General features: G+C 46.4%; 1 protein-coding gene across 2 annotated transcripts in view; it reads right to left on the reverse strand.

Annotated features, from left to right (window-relative positions):
• LOC139235632 (zinc finger protein 239-like) overlaps positions 1-14,957 on the reverse strand; it is a 786,713-nt gene that overhangs the window by 145,666 nt on the left and 626,090 nt on the right. The gene's annotated exons all lie outside the window — the stretch shown is intronic.

Genomic DNA, 14,957 nt, shown 5'->3' on the forward strand with positions numbered 1-14,957 from the left:
ATTCAATCAGTGCCTAGACAGGCCAAGTGATATACAAGGTCGACATCGTACCTGAATTGAACACCTATCCTCTATTGAATTCCCCATTTTATTCCCTGTGAGCCTAATTTTCTAAATTTGATTTCTTTTCTTTTAGTCTCCAAATTTCCCTATCCTTTCGCGTCATTGCGCAGTTTAAATTCAATCAGTCAATGAAAGCCCTTATTTAATGGAGTTTTTCTGCCAACTGGACAGGAGTGATTTATTTATTTTTTACTGCAGTGGAATTTTTCTCATATTTTAAAATCTCAGAACATTTTTTTTTCAGCACCTATTTACTTTTTTTAAATTTTCCATAACTAGAGAGAAGTCTGGCACGTAGGCTGTGGACTGCTTTTCATTACCTCAATTGTTCCAGCTTCAAGGTCGTGTTATTTAATATAATATTTTTTTTTGAATCCTTTTGAATCCATCTCAGTTGTTTTGCTGTGCTTTCTCTGAATGTTTTCTTTCAACAAGTTTTTCTTTTTTTTTAACCACCGGGACCATGTAATTTTTTCTTTTTTTTTAACAAACCTATCCTTTGTGCATTTCCTGGCTCCGTAACTTATCATCCGAATTTACATAATTCAATAAGGTTCACAATCTTAAACTCCCACATACAGGACAACACTACGAAGGGTTAAAACAAACTTTCATTCTGTTTGAGATAAAACAAACCATAACTCCCCGGTTTTTTTTTACAGTAAAAATCACAGTAAAATTTCTCATTTAAACAGACATTCACAAGAGTCTCTTTTCTTTCCTATTAATTTTTGGATCCATGATTGATCATCTATCCCTATCTAGCTCTAACTATAACCTATCTTTCCAAGTCGCCACTTGGTTTGCGTCATCGCGCAATTTCCCTATCTCTCTATCCCTATTCTAAGTTTGAAAGGTATTCACCAGATTGTCCTGGATCTCGTTCAGACACTACCTGAGAACCAGCGAGTGGCTAAACTTTCCTCAGACATTTGAAACCGGGGGAAACTGGAGCAGTATTGAAATCATACTCACTCCAGTGGCCACTTTCCCCTCGTCTCGTCCAAGGCTAGTCTGGCTCTTAATTCGCAAGTTTTCGGCAGTCGTCCGTTGAGATCCCACTTCTGACACCAAATGTAAATTCCTGGATTCTTTTACCTCAATCTGGTTCAGTAAAATTACTGAGTCGAATACCTCTTGTGCTTTGAACAAAGCAGTCTTTATTTTACCAGCCGGTAAGACCTATCAGACAGAAGATATACTCTCTCGATAGAGCGTACACACTCCCTACGGATAAGTGAAGTTACATCGTAAAGCATTAACAGTTATACATTCCCGGCAAAAGATAACAAGATAGGGCTAGAGTGACATCCTAGTTCAACCTATCTCTTTTGGTCCCTCTTTCGCTTTGTCCACTCATAAGCCGACCTAAGTATGGTCTGATTTTAAACAAAGACCTTCTGTTAATGTTTCAGGTTAATAACATGATTTAATAAGACCTTGAGGTTTTTCTGCAAGCTGTGGGTTTTGTTTCAATATATGTTAGTGTTGTAACATTTCGCAGTCTCGAGTCCGAGATGTCATAGCTATTCCTCCATGAATTTTTTCTTAGCTTATACTGTCCCTATACAATTCCCACGTTCTCAACTTCAATGTCTCTATACATTTTAAACATTCACATTTCCAATAAAGTGGACAAAGGAGTATCAGTTGATGTGGTATATTTGGACTTTCAGAAGGCTTTCGACAAGGTCCCACACAGGAGATTAATGTGCAAAGTTAAAGCACATGGGATTGGGGGTAGTGTGCTGACGTGGATTGAGAACTGGTTGTCAGACAGGAAGCAAAGAGTAGGAGTAAATGGGTACTTTTCGGAATGGCAGGCAGTGACTAGTGGAGTACCGCAGGGTTCTGTGCTGGGGCCCCAGCTGTTAACATTGTACATTAATGATTTAGACGAGGGGATTAAATGAAGTATCTGCAAATTTGCGGATGACACTAAGTTGGGTAGCAGTGTGAGCTGCGAGGAGGATGCTATGAGGCTGCAGAGTGACTTGGATAGGTTAGGTGAGTGGGCAAATGCGTGGCAGATGAAGTATAATGTGGATAAATGTGAGGTTATCCACTTTGGTGGTAAAAACAGAAAGACAGACCATTATCTGAATGGTGACAGATTAGGAAAAGGCAACGAGACCTGGGTGTCATGGTACATCAGTCATTGAAGGTTGGCATGCAGGTACAGCAGGCGGTTAAGAAAGCAAATGGCATGTTGGCCTTCATAGCGAGGGGATTTGAGTACAGGGACAGGGAGGTGTTGCTACAGTTGTACAGGGCCTTGGTGAGGCCACACCTGGAGTATTGTGTACAGTTTTGGTCTCCTAACTTGAGGAAGGACATTCTTGCTATTGAGGGAGTGCAGCGAAGATTCACCAGACTGATTCCCGGGATGGTGGGACTGACCTATCAAGAAAGACTGGATCAACTGGGCTTGTATTCACTGGAGTTCAGAAGAGTGAGAGGGGACCTCATAGAAACGTTTAAAATTCTGACGGGTTTGGACAGGTTGGATGCAGGAAGAATGTTCCCAATGTTGGGGAAGTCCAGAACCAGGGGTCACAGTCCAAGGATAAGGGGTAAGCCATTTAGGACCGAGATAAGGAGAAACTTCTTCACCCAGAGAGTGGTGAACCTGTGGAATTCTCTACCACAGAAAGTAGTTGAGGCCAATTCACTAAATATATTCAAAAGGGAGTTAGATGAATTCCTTACTACTCGGGGGATCAAGGGGTATGGCGTGAAAGCAGGAAAGGGGTACTGAAGTTTCATGTTCAGCCATGAACTCATTGAATGGCGGTGCAGGCTAGAAGGGCTGAATGGCCAGCTCCTGCACCTATTTTCTATGTTTCTATGTTTGTAATCCTGTCCTCAGATAACATCCACGCATTTCCCAGTTGACGTCACTTGATCGATATGAAGAGCAGGGGCAGTGGCTGATTTTTACTCTTATTTAGCCCAATGGTACTAAGGACAATTATAACCCCTGAACTGCTGCCTTGGCTGAGGTCAACCAACAGCCCAGATCAAGGATTGAACTTGGGACCTTCCCAGTCAGTATTGCAGTGTTCGAAAATTTGGGGGGTTGGGGGAGGGTTAGAACAGAATATTTTGAAAAAAAATTTACTCCGCCTTTAAATGAAACCTTCGTCACACTGCACAATTCTGGACTCTTTCCAAATTATATAATTGGATCATCAAAATCAGTTTAGAAATGCTCAAGTCACTGAAATGGACAGCTTTACAATCACTGCACAGTACAGAAGGGAGAGACTGTCAATGGGAGCTCTGTTAGTGAAGTCCTCCGACACCCCAAGATAAACTGGACTGTCCCTTTAACTATAAAGTAGCAGAGAAAGGGGAGTCCCTGTCCCTTTAAATATCTGCCCCATTCCCCCAGGCAGTGGGAGGAGGAACAGCGTACGGTCTCTTTATATCCTGACGCAGCAAGCACCGCCGGATGGGCTGCCGCAGTGTCCTAAAATCCATACCGATATAATGTCGAGTTGAGCAGAACAACTGAAAAGGGCAAACACAGAGTCTTTGCTATATATATATATATTTGTGTGTGTGTGTGTGTGTAATCAAAACACGACACTCCTAATGTTTTCTAGTCAATTCCACAGAGATAAATTATTATCTTCACCAATTATTTTCCAACAATTTATTTCCATTTTGTTTACAATGCAATTGCGGGGTGTTTATTACCTTTACCATTTATTGATAACACATTGTCTTGTGTGCTCTTGTTCAGAACGTGACGTCACACTGACCATTCTGTTCCCAAGGTGACCATGTCTGTCTGCAGTAATCAGTGGGAAAGCGGATTAAATTACATCGAGGATAATGAGCAGCCCCGCCCCGCCCCTCCTCCCCGTCCCCCCCCTCCTCCCCGCCGTCTCTGCGCTTTATTGTCCAGTGATCATTGCACCGTCACACAGAAGCTCCTGAGATTTACCTCCTGGGTGAAAGAGGAGCTGGGGTGAGGAGTTGTATTTAGAGAGGGAGTTGAAGAGTCAGGGTGAAGGAGGTGTATGAGTGAAGGGGATTTACTGGCAATTAATCACCTCTGTTGTGCTATTATGGGGTTCATTTTTACTTTAAAATGTTTAGAATTGCGTGTTTCACTGAAGTTAAATGCGGGGCAGCAGTTACTTGTGGGCACTGGGCTGTTTCTGTTGAATTAATGTGGACCGTGTTAATTGGGAATAGACTGAGTGGGATCATTCTGTGCTGAATGCAATGCTGGGCTGCGGGTTTGCACTCAGTCCCAGTGACGAGGTGCTTTTGACAACAAATTCAAAAACTACTCGCATTGTGACACCAAATCCAGGGACCACTTACACTGACACACCAAATCCAGGGACCACTTACACTGCGACATGAAATCCTTGGACTGGTTGCACTGAGGCACCAAATCCAGGGACCACTTACACTGAGGCACCAATTCCAGGGACCACTTACACTGAGACTACAAAATTACATAGGATATACGGCACACAAATGGGCCATTCAGAATAACCAATCCATGCTGGCGTTTGTGCACCATTCGGGAATTAGAGAGTCTTAGTGTGGGCAATGGTCATGATGGTGAAACCAGCTCTAGTGAGGGCAAAAGGTGAGTAATGGATGAAGATATCACGGTGGAATCACATGGTGACTGGTGGGGCCTGGTACAGGAACATAAGAAGTAGGAACAGGCGTCGATCTCATGGCCGATGTGATCATGGACTCAGCTCCACTTTCCTGCCCGCTCCCCATAACCCTTTATTCCCTTATTGCTGAAAAATCAATGTATCTCCGCCTTAAATATATTCAATGACCGAGCCTCCACAGCTCTCTGGGGCAGAGAATTCCACAGATTTACAACCCTCTGAGAGAAGAAATACCTCCTCATCTCAGTTTTAAATTGGCGGCCCCTTATTCTGAGACTTTGCCGCCTAGTTTTAGTTTCCCCTGTGAGTGGAAATATCCTCTCTGCAAGCACATTGTCGAGCATCCTCATTATCCTATATTTTTCAATACGATCACCTCTCATTCTTCTGAACTCCAATGAGTATAGACCCAACCTACTCAACCTATCTTCATAAGTCAATCACCTCATCACTGGAATCAACCTAGTGAACTTTCTCTGAACCGCCTCCAATGCAAGCATATTCCTCCTCAAATACGGAGATGAAAACTGTACGCAGTACTCTTGGTTTGGATTCACCAATACCTTGTGCAGTTGTAGCAGGACTTCTCAGCTTTTATAATCCATCCCCCTTGCAATAAAGGTCATCATTCCATTTGCCATTCTGTTTACTTGCTGTACCTGCATACTAACGTTTTGTGTTTCATACACAAGGACCCCCAACTCCCTCTGTATTGCAGCACTTTGCAAATTTTCTCCATTTAAATTATAATTTGCTTTTCTATTTTTTTCAATTTTGTAATAGGTTATTGTCAGAAGAACTTTTCAGACAGGCTGATAATTTGATATAACCAGCGCAGCACATGTATCCGTCTGTTCTTGTTCCAAAATACCAAAATCTAATGTCACTAATTAAATGTTCGGTGAGATTTGTAGAGATGTGGAAGAAGGGAGGAAATGAGGCTTGCAGGAAAGAAGGTTCTTTGAATGAACAGTTTGTGAGGCAGTTTTGCGACTCGTTTGCATGAGGTTAAAGGCATGAAATGGAAAAGGACACGTCCAGTGACACTTATATTGTCAATAATGATTCCTAAGTTAATTACTCAACATCATAGGCAGTTCCTCGGAATCAAGGAAGACTCCTGTAGTGAGTTCTTTGGTGGCTGAACAGTCCAATACGAGAGCCACTGATTTGTCACAGATGGGACAGATAGTCGTTGAGGGAACGGGTGGGTGGGACTGGTTTGTATACGCTCTTTCTGCTGCCTGCACTTGATTTATGCATGCTCTCGGCGTTGAGACTCGAGGTGTTCAGAGAATTACTATCTCCTGAGCCTCATCATCATCATCATAGACAATCCCTCGAAATTGAGGAAGAATTGCTTCCACTCTAAAAGTAAGTTCTCAGGTGATTGTACAGTGCAATATGGGAATTATACTCACTGTCACTAGTGGGACAGACAGTCGTTGATGGAAAGTCTGGGTGAGGAGTCTGGTTTGCCAGATGCTCCTTCCGCTACCTTCGCTTGTTTTCTGCATGCTCTCGGCGATGAGACTCGTGGTGTTCAGCGCCCTCCTGGATGCTCCTCATCCACTTACGGTGGTCTTTTGCCAGGGATTCAAAGGTGCCTAATATCCTACTGACGATCCCAACCACTAACCCCAATCCTAACAAATAACCACAACCACTAAACCCTAAACCCGCACCCAAACCAAGTCCCGAACCAAAGGTTCTTCACAGGGATCAGTGGAGGAGCTAAAGACCCGATAATGGAAATATTTAAACAATTATCTTGATGCAAGAAATTCTGCAAGCTATGTAAGTAAGAAGAAATGATACCAAACAAAACTTTCAAAATCAGCAAAGACAGTTACAAAGATCACACATTTCAAAGACTATTACGTATAGTAACCACTTTCAAAAATCGTTAAACAATGTACAAAATAATAGATTTCAAGTCTTAAGCAACATAGATCTTTCAATGGTTGGTTGAAAGGAACGTTATATGAGTGAAACGTGAAGACACTTCGGTTCAGTTTATGACACCCACAAGCCGTATACTCAAACAGAATAACCTTGGGATTTGATGTCATAAAAGATGAACTGGATGAGAAGTGAAATAATCTACAGTAAGAAAAGGTCCAAAATGGAACAGTCGGTAACAGAACATTAAGTAGATATTATTATGGAGAAATCAAACATTCGACACACTGTGTTTGAACCAAGCTGATTTATTCAATATTTATATAGAACATTAATCTCCAGCTCAGGTATAGGGGTTATTAAGATCAGCAGAAACAAGCAATATCTGCCAGAATGATTATCGTTCAATGCCCAATACAATCCCAGTATATCCTGTTCTATTCACCAATGCAGCTTTTAAATGGCGGGTTATTTACCCAGTATGCACCACGGGCGAGAAGGTGCCGACCACAAACTACAGAATTTAAGTGCGCAAGCGCGTGTCGTGGCTGGTTTTGGAGCATGCGCGGCGAATGTAGTGGCGAAGGAGAAAGGGGCAACATGCCCTCCGCAGAAGCGTTCCATTTGAGCGGGTGGAGGGAAAAAATGGACCAGCGGGTCGTGTGGGAGGTTTCATAAAGCACCGGTGCCCGCCGCAAGCCCGGAATAATAACCGGCATATCGGCGGTTGCAGTTTTGGGGCTTTCTCCCGGTCACTGGCCCAGGCTAACGGCGGCCATCTTCGTACAGGAAGGCGGGTTCAGCGCTCGGCCAGCTTGATTCGGTGAGTCGTGCCGCGCATGCGCGGCCATCTTGGTTCAGGAACAAAGTGAGTGATGTCAGTGTCTGTTTCCAACCGGGTCCCAGTGAGTAAAGGAGTGTATCAGATATTTTATTCTCACTCTCCACACCTCGAATTTCTCACCATCTCCCCTAAAGGTGATGCTTAGTACCGACCTTATGGTTTAAGTCCTACATCATTGTAACAGAGAAGGGACAGAAATATTCACTCTTTGGGTTAGAATCCCCATCTCATCATTATCATAGGCAGTCCCTCGGAATCGAGGAAGACTTGCTTCCACTCCTGAACTGAGTTTATTGGCGGCTGTACAGTCGAACACGAGAGCCACAGATTCTGTCACAGGTGGGACAGATAGTCATTGAGGGAAGGGGTGGGAGGGACTGGTTTGCCGCACGCTCTTTCCGCTGCCTGCGTTTGATTTCTGCATGCTCTCTGCATTGAGACTCGAGGTGCTCAGCTCCCTCCCGGATGCACTTCCTCCACTTAGGGTTGTCTTTGGCCAGGGACTCCCAGGTGTCAGTGGGATGTCGCACTTTATCAGGGAGGCTTTGAGGGTGTCCTTGTAACGTTTCCACTACCCACGGTTGGCTCGTTTGCCATGAGGGCCCTCCGCATAGAGCACTTGCTTTGGGAGTCTCCTGTCTGGCATGCAAACTGTGTGGCCTGCCCAGCGGAGATGATCGAGTGTGGTCAGTGCTTCAATGCTGGGGATGTTAGCCTAGACGAGCATACTGATGTTGGTGCGCCTGTCATTCCAGGGGATTTGTAGGATCTTGTGGAGACATCATTGGTGATATATCTCCAACGACTTGAGGTGTCTACTGTACATGGTCCGTGCCTCTGAGCCATTCAGGATGGTGGGTATTACTACAGCCCTGTAGACCATGAGCTTGATGGTAGCTTTGAGGGCCTGGTCTTTGAGCACTCTTTTCCTCCACCGGCTGAAGGCTGCACTGCCACACTGGAGGTGGTGTTGAATCTCCTCATCGATGTCTGCTTTTGTTGATAAGACGCTCCCGCGGTATGAGAAATGGTCCATGTTGTCGAGGGCTGCGCTGTGGATCTTGATGACTGGGTGGCAGTGTTGTACGTCGAGTAATGGCTGGTGTAGGATCTTTGTCTTACAGATATTTAGTGTAAGGCCCATGCTTTCATGTTCCTCAGTAAATACGTCGACTATATCCTAGAGTTCAGCCTCAGAATGTACGCAGACACAGGTGTTGTCCACGTACTGTAGCTCAACGCCAGAGGTTGGGGTTATCTTGGAATTTGTCCCGGAGGCGGCGAAGATTAAACAGCTTCCTGCTGGTTCTGTAGTTTTGTTCCTCTCCAGCAGGGAACTTGTTGACTGTGAGGTAGAGCATGGCAACGAGGAAGATTTAGAAGAGGTTGGGAGCAATGACGCAGCCCTGTTTGATCCAATCCGGACGTGGATTGGGTCTGTAATGGATCTGTTGGTAAGGATTATCACCTGCATGTCATCATGGGGCAGGCGAAGGATGTTGACACATTTTTGAGGGCATCCACAGTGTCAATTCCCTTTGTAAGATTGAAAAAGCCCATGTATCACGGCTGGCACTGGTCCCTTTTTCCCTGCAGCTGTCGCGCTGCAAAGATCATGTCCGATGTGCCCCGTGGGGTACTGTGACTCCAGGAGCAGCTCCTCGGCCACAGGGAGAAGACGGTTGAAGAGGACTCGAGCAAAAACTTTCCCAGTGGCGGATTAGCAGGGAGATTCCTCTGTAGTTGCCGCAGTTGGACTTGCCCTCCTTTTTTAAAGATGGTCACGATCAATTCATCTCTGTGATCTCCCGTCATGCTCTCCTCCCTCCAGATGAGAGAGATGAGGTCATGTATTCGTGCCAACAGCACATCTCCGCCATGCTTTAGCGCTTCAGTAGGGATTCCATCCGCTCCCGTAGCCTTGTTGTTCTTGAGCTGTCTTATGGCTTTTCCTACCTCATGCAACGTTGGTGTTTCACTGAAGTGGGGGCGGGACGCATGCTGTGGGATGGAATCGAGAACACTCGAGTCAAAGTCAGAATCTCGATTGAGGAGATCTTCGAAGTGCTCCTTACAGCGGGCCTTGACAACCTCGGTGTCCTTGATGAGTGTTTCCCCATTCTTGGCCAGCAGTGGGGTGGGGCCTTGGGAGTTTGGACCGTAGGTGGCCTTGATTGATATGAAGAATCCTCGCACATCATGGCTGTTGGCCAGTTATTGTATCTCCTGTGCTTTCTCCATCCACCACATGTGCTTTAGGTGCCAGGTTTTTTGTTGGACCTCAGCTTTGAGCCGCCTGTAATGTTTCTTTGCTGCTCCTGAGTTGGGTTGTTGCTTGAGCCTCAGAAATATAAATTCTTGGATCTCTGATCATTCTCATCAAACCAGTCCTCGTGTGTTCTGGTTGAATGACCAAGTGTCTATTCACAGGCACTGGTTATGAGGCCTGGAGGGCAGACCAAGCACTGTGGGCATTCAGCATCTCAGCGTCATCAAGGCACGTCAGGTTAGCTGTGAAGCGTTGGCTGTATAGGGCTCTCTTAGCTGGGTCTTTAAGTGCCCCGGCATTGACTTTCTTGCGGCACTGCTTCTGCTGTCCCCTCCACTTTGGGGTTAATATCGATGATGGATCAGGCGGTCGTCCGGCCAACAGTCGTCAGCTCCTGTCATGACGTGGGTGATGCGCACACCCTTGCGATCCCTGGCTCGGACGATGACATAGTCGAGCAGGTGCCAGCGTTTGGAGCAAGGGTGTTGCCACGATGACTTGTATTTTTCCCTCTGGCGGAACAAGGTGTTGGTGATGAGAAGTTCATGTTCTAGATATTTTGTCAGGAGTAGGATATTGCTGGAGTTGGCTTTCCCTACCCCGTCACTGCCAATCACGCCTCCCCAGAGGGCTGTGTCTTTGCCGACCCTGGCATTGAAGTCACCTAGGAGGAGCAGTTTGTCACCTGCGGGGACACAGGACAGGGATGTTTCGAGGTTGGAATAAAAACCCTCTTTGGTCTCATCCATTGCATCCAGTGTTGAGGCATTCGCACCGATGACTGTGGCGCATTGGTTCCAGGATAGGGTGAGTTGAAGCGTCAAGAGGCGTTCGTTAACCCCACAGTGGGTGTGTTTGCGGCTGTCGACCAGCTCATTTTGATGGTGAAGCCGACTTTATGAAGGTGGCGTTCTTCCTCTGGTTTTCTTTTCCAGAAAAAGGTGTAACCTCCATCTTGTTCCTTGAGCTGGCCTTCCCCTGCCTGCCGGATCTCGCTTAGGGTGGCGATGTCGATGTCAAAGCTTCTAAGTTCCTGGGCAACTATGGTAGTGCAGCATTCTGGCCTGTTGCTGTTGGAGTTGTCCAATGGGAGTCCTGACGTTTCAGGTCCCGAACTTCATGTTAACGGAGTGGAAGATGCCTGTGTATGAGTTATTTTAACGTGGGGTGGCATAGCTGAGCAAGGTCTTGGTCCAGTGGCACGGAATCCAAGACGACTGGAGACCAGGCACTTCTGTATGAGCCTAATTGCCGAAGGCAAAATGTTGGCTGCAAGCTCGGCGCTGAGTAGCACCCTTGTTGGTAAGTGGTCCGAGGCTTGTTTGGGGGCAGGCATTAGGAAGTCAGTTGTCTGCTGGAGTTCCAAGTGGGAGGTCAGCAATGAGTAGGAGGGTGAAAGAATCATAGCCAGGCCACCAGTGGGGAAGGGGAGGTCCAGCCGTCGATGAGGAGAGACATGTAGGCCCGCTGCTGGAGAGGCCAAGTGATGTCGCGGTCGCCTGGTCGGAGGCACACCTGCTTGCTGGGCATCGTCGTGAGTAACCTGGTTTCAAATGGCTGAAAATGATGCTAATAAAACACACCAAACAATTTTCTATTTAGATTGGGTTACAGTATTCAATTGCTTAATAAAACATTTTTTAAATAAAATTATTCTTAGAGGTTCCTCCACGTTGTTTAAAAGTTTCTTCAGAAGTTTTAACAGTTTCTCCTGGAGTTTTCAAAAAGGTTTCCCAAGTTATTTAAAATTTTCTCCAGAGGTTTTTAAAGTTTCCCCAAGTTGTTTAAAAGTTTCTCTTGAAGTTTTAAAAGTTTTCCCAAGTTGATTAAAAGTTTAAAATGAAAGTCAGTAGTAAGCTACCTGCCTTCGTACTGTTCCATGGGTGCTGCCATCCCTCTGCAGCTGCACAAAGCCCTGGCTAGACCACACCTGGAGCACTGCGGGGAAGTAGAGGCTCAGTCATCTCTGAAGGGGGCCCGAATGCCTGGACGCCATGTACATTCCCAGTGTTAGAATCCCCATGTACAATGCCAGCGTTAGAATTCCCAAGTACAATCTCAGGGTTAGATTCCCCATGTACTCTCCCAGGGTTAGAATGCCCACATACTCGCCCAGGGATAAAATCCCCATGTACAGTTCCAGGGTTAGAATCCCCATTTACAGTGCCTGAGTTAGAACCCCCATGTATGGTCCCAGGGTTAGAATCCCCATGTACTCTCCCAGTGTTAGAATGCCCAAGTACTATCCCAGGGATCGAATCCCCAAGTACAGTCCCAGGATTGGAATCCCAATGTACAGTCTCAGGTTTGGAATCCTGTGACTGCACACAGATCAAGAGAAAAATTGAGGCCTTGAATCTGAGTTGGGGAAAAATCATAGAAACATGATTCAATTTCTATCCTAAACTATTTGAAACCAAATCAAATGAATTGTTGCAATTAACACATTATTTTCATGCCAAATGGGAAACAAGTGATGTGTGGGGAGTGCAGGAGTGTTTGCGCCCAGTTACACTGGATCTGGCTCTCCACTCTAAATGCACTTCTTTAGGTTCACAGTCTCATTGACACATCCAACTTACTAGATGGACCTCGCCCTTTAAACCCCATCAGAGAAATATCAGCATTTGATGTTTAATTTGCTAAACCTTTATAAAACACTGGTTAGGCCTCAGCTGGAGAATTGTGTTCAAGTTTGGGCTCCAAACTTTCGTAATCATGGCAAGGTTTTAGAGAAGGTGCATAAGGAATATTGCCAGGGAGATGGGACTTCCGTGATGTGGAGAGCCTGGTGAAGTTTTCTCCAGAGAGCAGGAAAGGGTAAAAGGAGATTTGATGGAGATGTACAAAATTATGAACGATTTAGATAGAGAAAATATGGAGAACGTGTTTCCAGTGGCATTAGGGAAGGTAACCAGAGGAGTCAGACTTCCGATGATTGGCAAAATAACGAGAGGTGAGATATGGGATAATTTGTTACTCAGCAAATTGTTGTAATCCAGATTGCACGGTCTGAAAGGGTGGTGGAAGCAGATTGAATTGTAACTTTTAAAAGGGAATTGGATAAATACCTGCTGGGAAAAATATATCTCGCAATGGGTAAAGAGCAGAGGAGTGAGACTCATTGAACAACTCCACCAAAGAGCCGGCACAGACAGGATGGGCTGCATGGCCTCCTGTGCCATACTCTCCGTGACAATGGCGGATGATCTTACCCAGAGTGCTCCGCCTGGCGGAATACTCCCTATCTCCATCAGCAGGGGGGCAACGTGGGTAGGCCTGGTCCCTGGAGAGCACGCCCCTGTACGGAGAGGCTCCCGGGGACTGCTTGGAGCGAGCACGGCATCAACATCACCAAGTGTGGCTCTCAGGCGCCAGGCAACACCGAGTGTGACTCTCAGTCCCGGTCAACACCGATTGCGTCTCTCAGCCTGCGTGTCAAAGCTTCTGGGCCCGGCACCAGCAAACCCCAGGGGCAGTGCCTCCCCCACACCATGAAATACAGCATGCCCAGCAATTCCCAGCCGCACCGTATCAGGGTTTGGTGCTGGATGCGGAAGTCACTCCCTGGACTCCTGTACAGTATAGTATTAGGCAGTCCCTTGAATCGAGGATGACCCACTTCCACACCAAAACGTGATGAGTTCACAGATGTTTCAATATGAGACCTGATATTCCAGGTCCAAAACTACATATGTGGGAGGTGGGAGATGCCTGTGCCGTGTGTGTCCGTTGCATACCAGCCACCACACGGGCTGAACAGTGAGGTCTTGGTCCAGAGGCAAAGGTTAACCAAGACGACTGGAGACCAAGTTCTGCTGCGCAGACCTGGTGCACATACTCCTACTGCCCATAGATCGCAGTGTGGTCTGGCCCATGCTGTCCCTGGGCCGTTGCCTATCCCCGGGCCCCAAACTCGCGCCTCTTGTGGCCCCAATCTCTCCGCCCCAAACTCTTGTCTCTTGTGGGGCCTAATCTCTCTGCCCTGAACTCTCGCTTTTCGTGGGCCCCAATCTCTTCATTCCGAACTCTTCCCTCTCCTTGGATCCAATCTCTCAGCCCCGAACTCTCGCCTCTTGGGGGCCGCATTCTCTCAGCCCCGATCTCCCGGCGCTACACCACCCCGACCTCACCACTCCTCTGCTGCTTGCCGCACCGCCTGCTGTACCTGGGCCGTTCTGATGATCCTGCCCATGCTCCAATCGCTGACCTGGATTCCGGTACAAAGCAAAATCTAGAATCTCAAGTCTACAAATCTAGGGCAATTTAGAATAAATCGCCTCTCAACTATGCTGCAAATGTTAGAAAGATGCTTTGGATACCTGGCCTCCTGTGTGGGTCTGTTTGTTGCATCTGTTTGAGCTGGAGTGGAGATGGAGGAGAAGCTGCTGGGTTTCACCCCCAGTATTTCTGGGCCCAGTGGGACCAACAATTCCCCATGTGGGGCTCACAATGGAGGTGGGTTCTCTTTCCTGAAGGACATAAATGAACCAGTTAGGTTTTACCACAAACTGGCAGCTTTCATGGTTACTATTTCTAGTGCGGGCTCCAGAAATTACCAAGTTCATTAAGCTCAATTTCTCAAAGTGCCTTTGTGTTTTTGTGGGTTCTCTCTCATCCACCCTTTTTCTTGACTGAAATTCACTTTACAGGATATTAAAAGGGGAGGATTTATTGACCGGAGGCTCAAACCAAACATCACATTAACATCTGATGAAGTCACTTGATTCATCGGGAATAGAATATCATCCAGCAGCTATGGATGCAAAAAGCACTGTTCATTGCGGGGAGAAAGTGTACACATGCTCTGTGTGTGGACAAGGCTTCAGCCGATCATCCAACCTGGAGAGACACAAGTGCAGTCACTCTGGGGAGAAACTGTGTAAATGTGGGGACTGTGGGAAATGTTTCAACTACCCGTCCCAGCTGGAAACACACCAGCAAGTTCACACTGGGGAGAGGCCGTTCACCTGCTCTGAGTGTCAGGAGGGATTCACTCAGTCATCCAACTTGTTGATACATCAGCGAATTCACACTGGGGAGAGGCCGTTCACCTGTTCCGTGTGTGGGAAGGGATTCACTCAGTCATCCCACCTGTTGAGGCACCAGCGAGTTCACAAATGACTGTAGGGGTTAGATTATGCTGTTATTGCTGCTGTTAATCACAACCCGACTGAACCATGTTCATTCTGACAATTGGGGTTCGTTTCCACTGATGAAAACTCCTGTA

The sequence above is a fragment of the Pristiophorus japonicus genome, chromosome 23 (assembly GCF_044704955.1).
Source record: "Pristiophorus japonicus isolate sPriJap1 chromosome 23, sPriJap1.hap1, whole genome shotgun sequence".
NCBI lineage: Eukaryota > Metazoa > Chordata > Chondrichthyes > Pristiophoridae > Pristiophorus > Pristiophorus japonicus.